Raw genomic sequence first — 7,694 nt, 5'->3', positions numbered from 1 at the left:
AAACCCCTGGGCTAGTATGGTAATAATGTTATATCATTAGTATTTGGCTATAACAACAACCTTTCACAAAGCACTAGCTTCTCAGTCTCCTGGCTCTCTCTACAGTAGGGTTTACCAATGTTAGTGTTCTCCTACGCAATGAAACCAAAAATATACAAATTATGGACAGCTAGGAGACAGCTAGGAGACAAGCTAGGAGACAGCTAGGAGACAGCCAGGAGACAGCTAGGGGACAGCTAGGAGACAGCTAGGAGACAGCTAGGGGACAGCTAGGAGACAGCTAGGAGACAGCTAGGGGACAGCTAGGAGACAGCTAGGAGACAGCTAGGAGGCAGCTAGGAGACAGCTAGGAGACAGCTAGGAGGCAGCTAGGAGACAGCTAGGAGACAAGCTAGGAGACAGCTAGGAGACAGCTAGGAGACAGCTAGGGGACAGCTAGGAGACAGCTAGGAGACAAGCTAGGGGACAGCTAGGGGACAGCTAGGAGACAGCTAGGAGACAGCCAGGAGACAAGCTAGGAGACAGCTAGGAGACAAGCTAGGAGATAGCTAGGAGACAGCTAGGAGACAGCCAGGAGACAAGCTAGGAGACAGCTAGGAGACAGCTAGGAGACAAGCTAGGAGACAGCTAGGAGACAGCTTGGAGACAGCTAGGGGACAGCTAGGAGACAGCTAGGAGACAGCTAGGAGACAAACTAGGAGACAGCTTGGAGACAGCTAGGGGACAGCTAGGGGACAGCTAGGAGACAGCTAGGAGACAGCTAGGAGACAGCTAGGGGACAGCTAGGAGACAGCTAGGAGACAGCTAGGGGACAGCTAGGAGACAGCTAGGGGACAGCTAAGAGACAGCTAGGAGACAGCTAGGGGACAGCTAGGAGACAAGCTAGGAGATAGCTAGGAGACAGCCAGGAGACAAGATAGGAGACAGCTAGGAGACAGCCAGGAGACAAGCTAGGAGACAGCCAGGAGACAGCTAGGGGACAGCTAGGAGACAGCAAGGGGACAGCTAGGAGACAGCTAGGAGGCAGCTAGGAGACAGCTAGGAGACAGCTAGGAGACAAGCTAGGGGACAGCTAGGGGACAGCTAGGAGACAAGCTAGGAGATAGCTAGGAGACAGCCAGGAGACAAGCTAGGAGACAGCTAGGAGACAAGCTAGGAGACAAGCTAGGAGACAGCTAGGAGACAAGCTAGGAGACAGCTTGGAGACAGCTAGGGGACAGCTAGGAGACAAGCTAGGAGACAGCTAGGAGACAAACTAGGGGACAGCTTGGAGACAGCTAGGGGACAGCTAGGAGACAGCTAGGGGACAGCTAGGAGACAGCTAGGAGACAGCTAGGGGACAGCTAGGAGACAGCTAGGGGACAGCTAAGAGACAGCTAGGAGACAGCTAGGGGACAGCTAGGAGACAAGCTAGGAGATAGCTAGGAGACAGCCAGGAGACAAGCTAGGAGACAGCTAGGAGACAGCCAGGAGACAAGCTAGGAGACAGCTAGGAGACAGCTAGGGGACAGCTAGGAGACAGCTAGGAGGCAGCTAGGAGACAGCTAGGAGACAGCTAGGAGGCAGCTAGGAGACAGCTAGGAGACAGCTAGGAGACAAGCTAGGAGACAGCTAGGAGACAGCAAGGAGACAGCTAGGGGACAGCTAGGAGACAGCTAGGAGACAGCTAGGGGACAGCTAGGGGACAGCTAGGGGACAGCTAGGAGACAGCTAGGAGACAGGTAGGGGACAGCTAGGAGACAAGCTAGGAGATAGCTAGGAGACAGCCAGGAGACAAGCTAGGAGACAGCTAGGAGACAAGCTAGGAGATAGCTAGGAGACAGCTAGGAGACAGCCAGGAGACAAGCTAGGAGACAAGCTAGGAGACAGCTAGGAGACAACCTAGGAGACAGCTAGGAGACAAGCTAGGAGACAGCTTGGAGACAGCTAGGGGACAGCTAGGAGACAAGCTAGGAGACAGCTAGGGGACAGCTAGGAGACAAGCTAGGAGATAGCTAGGAGACAGCCAGGAGACAAGCTAGGAGACAGCTAGGAGACAGCCAGGAGACAAGCTAGGAGACAGCTAGGAGACAGCTAGGGGACAGCTAGGAGACAGCTAGGAGGCAGCTAGGAGACAGCTAGGAGACAGCTAGGAGGCAGCTAGGAGACAGCTAGGAGACAGCTAGGAGACAAGCTAGGAGACAGCTAGGAGACAGCAAGGAGACAGCTAGGGGACAGCTAGGAGACAGCTAGGAGACAGCTAGGGGACAGCTAGGGGACAGCTAGGGGACAGCTAGGAGACAGCTAGGAGACAGGTAGGGGACAGCTAGGAGACAAGCTAGGAGATAGCTAGGAGACAGCCAGGAGACAAGCTAGGAGACAGCTAGGAGACAAGCTAGGAGATAGCTAGGAGACAGCTAGGAGACAGCCAGGAGACAAGCTAGGAGACAAGCTAGGAGACAGCTAGGAGACAACCTAGGAGACAGCTAGGAGACAAGCTAGGAGACAGCTTGGAGACAGCTAGGGGACAGCTAGGAGACAAGCTAGGAGACAGCTAGGAGACAAACTAGGAGACAGCTTGGAGACAGCTAGGGGACAGCTAGGAGACAGCTAGGCGACAGCTAGGGGACAGCTAGGAGACAGCTAGGAGACAGCTAGGAGACAGCTAGGGGACAGCTAACAGACAGCTAGGAGACAGCTAGGGGACAGCTAGGAGACAAGCTAGGAGATAGCTAGGAGACAGCCAGGAGACAAGCTAGGAGACAGCTAGGAGACAGCCAGGAGACAAGCTAGGAGACAGCCAGGAGACAGCTAGGAGACAGCTAGGAGACAGCAAGGGGACAGCTAGGGGACAGCTAGGAGACAGCAAGGGGACAGCTAGGGGACAGCTAGGAGACAAGCTAGGAGACAAGCTAGGAGACAGCTAGGAGACAAGCTAGGAGACAGCTAGGGGACAGCTAGGAGACAGCTAGGAGACAAACTAGGAGACAGCTTGGAGGCAGCTAGGAGACAGCTAGGAGACAAACTAGGAGACAGCTAGGGGACAGCTAGGAGACAGCTAGGAGACAGCTAGGGGACAGCTAGGAGACAGCTAGGAGACAGCTAGGAGACAAACTAGGAGACAAGCTAGGAGACAGCTAGGAGACAAGCTAGGAGACAGCTTGGAGACAGCTAGGGGACAGCTAGGAGACAGCTAGGGGACAGCTAGGAGACAAGCTAGGAGATAGCTAGGAGACAGCCAGGAGACAAGCTAGGAGACAGCTAGGAGACAAGCTAGGAGATAGCTAGGAGACAGCTAGGAGACAGCCAGGAGACAAGCTAGGAGACAGCTAGGAGACAGCTAGGAGACAAGCTAGGAGACAGCTAGGAGACAAGCTAGGAGACAGCTTGGAGACAGCTAGGGGACAGCTAGGAGACAAGCTAGGAGACAGCTAGGAGACAGCTAGGCGACAGCTAGGGGACAGCTAGGAGACAGCTAGGAGACAGCTAGGGGACAGCTAGGAGACAGCTAGGGGACAGCTAAGAGACAGCTAGGAGACAGCTAGGGGACAGCTAGGAGACAAGCTAGGAGATAGCTAGGAGACAGCCAGGAGACAAGCTAGGAGACAGCTAGGAGACAGCCAGGAGACAAGCTAGGAGACAGCTAGGAGACAGCTAGGGGACAGCTAGGAGACAGCTAGGGGACAGCTAGGAGACAGCTAGGAGGCAGCTAGGAGACAGCTAGGAGACAGCTAGGAGGCAGCTAGGAGACAGCTAGGAGACAGCTAGGAGACAAGCTAGGAGACAGCTAGGAGACAGCTAGGAGATAGCTAGGGGACAGCTAGGAGACAGCTAGGAAACAGCTAGGGGACAGCGAGGGGACAGCTAGGGGACAGCTAGGAGACAGCTAGGAGACTGCTAGGGGACAGCTAGGAGACAAGCTAGGAGATAGCTAGGAGACAGCCAGGAGACAAGCTAGGAGACAGCTAGGAGACAAGCTAGGAGATAGCTAGGAGACAGCTAGGAGACAGCCAGGAGACAAGCTAGGAGACAAGCTAGGAGACAGCTAGGAGACAAGCTAGGAGACAGCTAGGAGACAAGCTAGGAGACAGCTTGGAGACAGCTAGGGGACAGCTAGGAGACAAGCTAGGAGACAGCTAGGAGACAAACTAGGAGACAGCTTGGAGACAGCTAGGGGACAGCTAGGAGACAGCTAGGCGACAGCTAGGGGACAGCTAGGAGACAGCTAGGAGACAGCTAGGAGACAGCTAGGAGACAGCTAGGGGACAGCTAGGAGACAGCTAGGGGACAGCTAAGAGACAGCTAGGGGACAGCTAGGGGACAGCTAGGAGACAAGCTAGGAGATAGCTAGGAGACAGCCAGGAGACAAGCTAGGAGACAGCTAGGAGACAGCCAGGAGACAAGCTAGGAGACAGCTAGGAGGCAGCTAGGAGAGAAGCTAGGAGATAGCTAGGAGACAGCCAGGAGACAAGCTAGGAGACAGCTAGGAGACAGCCAGGAGACAGCTAGGAGACAGCTAGGGGACAGCTAGGAGACAAGCTAGGAGACAGCTAGGAGACAGCTAGGAGACAGCTAGGGGACAGCTAGGAGGCAGCTAGGAGACAGCTAGGGGACAGCTAGGGGACAGCTAGGAGACAAGCTAGGAGACAAGCTAGGAGACAGCTAGGAGACAAGCTAGGAGACAGCTAGGGGACAGCTAGGAGACAGCTAGGAGACAAACTAGGAGACAGCTTGGAGGCAGCTAGGAGACAGCTAGGAGACAAACTAGGAGACAGCTAGGGGACAGCTAGGAGACAGCTAGGAGACAGCTAGGGGACAGCTAGGAGACAGCTAGGAGACAGCTAGGGGACAGCTAAGAGACAGCTAGGAGACAGCTAGGGGACAGCTAGGAGACAAACTAGGAGACAAGCTAGGAGACAGCTAGGAGACAAGCTAGGAGACAGCTTGGAGACAGCTAGGAGACAGCTAGGGGACAGCTAGGAGACAGCTAGGAGACAGCTAGGAGACAGCTAGGAGACAGCTAGGGGACAGCTAGGAGACAGCTAGGGGACAGCTAAGAGACAAGCTAGGAGACAGCTAGGAGACAGCTAGGAGACAAGCTAGGAGACAGCTAGGAGACAAGCTAGGAGACAGCTAGGGGACAGCTAGGAGACAAGCTAGGAGACAGCTAGGAGACAAACTAGGAGACAGCTTGGAGGCAGCTAGGAGACAGCTAGGAGGCAGCTAGGAGACAGCTAGCAGGCAGCTAGGAGACAACTAGGAGACAGCTAGGAGGCAGCTAGGAGGCAGCTAGGAGACAGCTAGGAGACAGCTAGGAGGCAGCTAGGGGACAGCTAGGAGACAGCTAGGAGACAGCTAGGGGACAGCTAGGAGACAGCTAGGAGACAGCTAGGAGACAGCTAGGAGACAGCTAGGAGGCAGCTAGGAGACAGCTAGGAGACAGCTAGGAGACAGAAGACAATAGATCTTAGATGGGGAGTAATCCCAGGTCAGATCTGCTCAGCATTTTAAATCCTTTTACATCAGACAGAAGGTTTCTTCTAATCTTTCATCATCTTTATCAATGTAAGCTATCAGCTGGGTTGGCCCCAGTGACATATTCACCCAATCAACCTTCACACTAAACTGAATAACTGGTTAGAGAGTAGCTGTGAGTGTTCCCTTTCTCTCAGGTTCAGTCTGTGAGGAGGGAACACTTATTACACAGCCTGCTGGACCATTTTACATGTTCCTGTTCACATTCCCCTTGGCTAACTAGCCTGTGTTCTTCTTAAATGCCCCACGGCATGCTAGCATTTCATTTCAATTGATCGCATATATTTGTGATTACATTCGAATGAGTTAAGTTAACCCAAGCTGACAATCAAATCCTGTTGTCAAATGTGTGTGTGTGTTTTTATAAGAAATAGAGACCATTGTAGAAAGTGATCTTCCAGCCAGGGAGCTCCCCAGCAGTCTGAAAAGTGTTTAGATTAGAATATTAATATACTGAGGCTAGTCTGTCTCACACACAGACACACACAGACACACACACCATTTAAGTGTATCTTAGCCATTGCAAAGATACCCTCTAGAGAAGCCCACAGATGGCCGTTGTGAGAGACTAGGAGATCTACAGTAAGCAAGCTGAAGCGTTTCCCTATCTGTGTCATTATCTTCCTCCCTTACCTTGGCTGAGGTCTCAAACCAGCCCACAAATCCTTTTGCCCACAGAATGTGTCCAGTTTGAGCTGCTGGGAGCAGACTTGGTCAGACTTGTTGGCCAGCACCATAGCTGGGACAGGTTTGCCATGACTGAGGGTGACCTTAGTGTCCAGGTCGTCCTTCTACTTGAGCACTGCATCAACTGTGGAGGCGTGAGTCACGTCAAACCCTCCCAGAGCTCCAACAGCCTCCCGGTAACACACACGGGTCATATTCCCATATCTTTCTTGTCCTGGGACAAACAAATACATGAACAGCACACATCAGGGTCAGATCGGCATACAGCACTGATCTAGCGTATACTGTAATTATATGTACTTATAATCTAATTATATTGCGTTATGATTTGGTACATCCCAAAAACAGCAGAAAAAGTCAGGTTTTCATAGTACAGACACACACACATACAGAGAGCGAGAGAGTAACTGTTGTGCTCATATGGCTCTAATGAGCATGAGACCAGGTGAACCCTGTCATTGTCTGTCAGTGTATCAGTGTTTTGTTACTTGTCATGTTTTTTTGTAGACCCCAGGAAGAATAGCTGCTGCCTCTGCTAAAGCTAATGGGGCCCCTAATAAACAAATAGACAAGACACATATTCCTCCACAGCACACATGAAATTCTGTAGGGAGAAATACTGTACACTGGTGATTATGATGATACATGCAACACAGGCTATCTATGGACAAGACAAAATATAATTATCAAAAGTGTGCTAATTCATTGATATTGAGTTGTTAAAAAAATAAACTTGAATAAAGTCTGATGTAGACTGATTGTCTGCAGTTTAGTCCAAACCACTTGTGTTACAATGAATTGATAATATATCAAGTAATATCAAAGTAAAATGAAGTGGATTTACATACTGGCAATGTCCCAAACCTGTAGTCTTATAACGGTGTCACTGTCCCAGTGCAGAACCTTCAGCGCAAAGTCAACATCAATAGTTGCGCGATAATGTTGAGAAAAGATCTGATGGACATAACTCTTGATGACTGACCTTTTTTCTGACTCCGCTATCATCCAGAAGGCGAGGTCAGTACAGTTGCATCAAAGCTGGGACCGAGAGACTGAAAAACAGCTTCTATCTCTAGGCCATCAGACTGTTAAACAGCCATCACTAACATTGAGTGGCTGCTGCCAACATACAGACTCAATCTCTAGCCACTTTAATAATTAATAATTGGATGTAATAAATGCATCACTAGTCACTTAAACAATGCCACTTTCTATAATGTTTACATACCCTACATTACTCATCTCATATGTATATACTGTACTCTATACCATCTACTGCATCTTGCATATGCCGTTCGGCCATCGCTCATTCATATATTTATATGTACATATTCTTAATCAATCCTTTACACTTGTATAAGGTAGTTGTTGTGAAATTGTTAGATTACTTGTTAGATATTACTGCACGGTCGGAACTAGAAGCACAAGCATTTCGATACACTCACATTAACATCTGCTAACCGTGTGTATGTGACCAATAACATTTGATTTGA

The 7,694-nt window shown here is 50.7% G+C and overlaps 1 pseudogene; it reads right to left on the bottom strand.

The window, feature by feature from the left end:
• Positions 1-47: 47 nt before the first annotated feature.
• On the bottom strand, positions 48-7,206 carry LOC115202641 (ras-related protein Rab-38-like; annotated as a pseudogene).
• Positions 7,207-7,694: the final 488 nt, after the last annotated feature.

This window comes from Salmo trutta, chromosome 12 (assembly GCF_901001165.1).
Source record: "Salmo trutta chromosome 12, fSalTru1.1, whole genome shotgun sequence".
Lineage (NCBI taxonomy): Eukaryota > Metazoa > Chordata > Actinopteri > Salmoniformes > Salmonidae > Salmo > Salmo trutta.
Note: the sequence above shows the minus strand (reverse complement) of the source record. Positions and strands in the feature narration are given on the sequence as shown.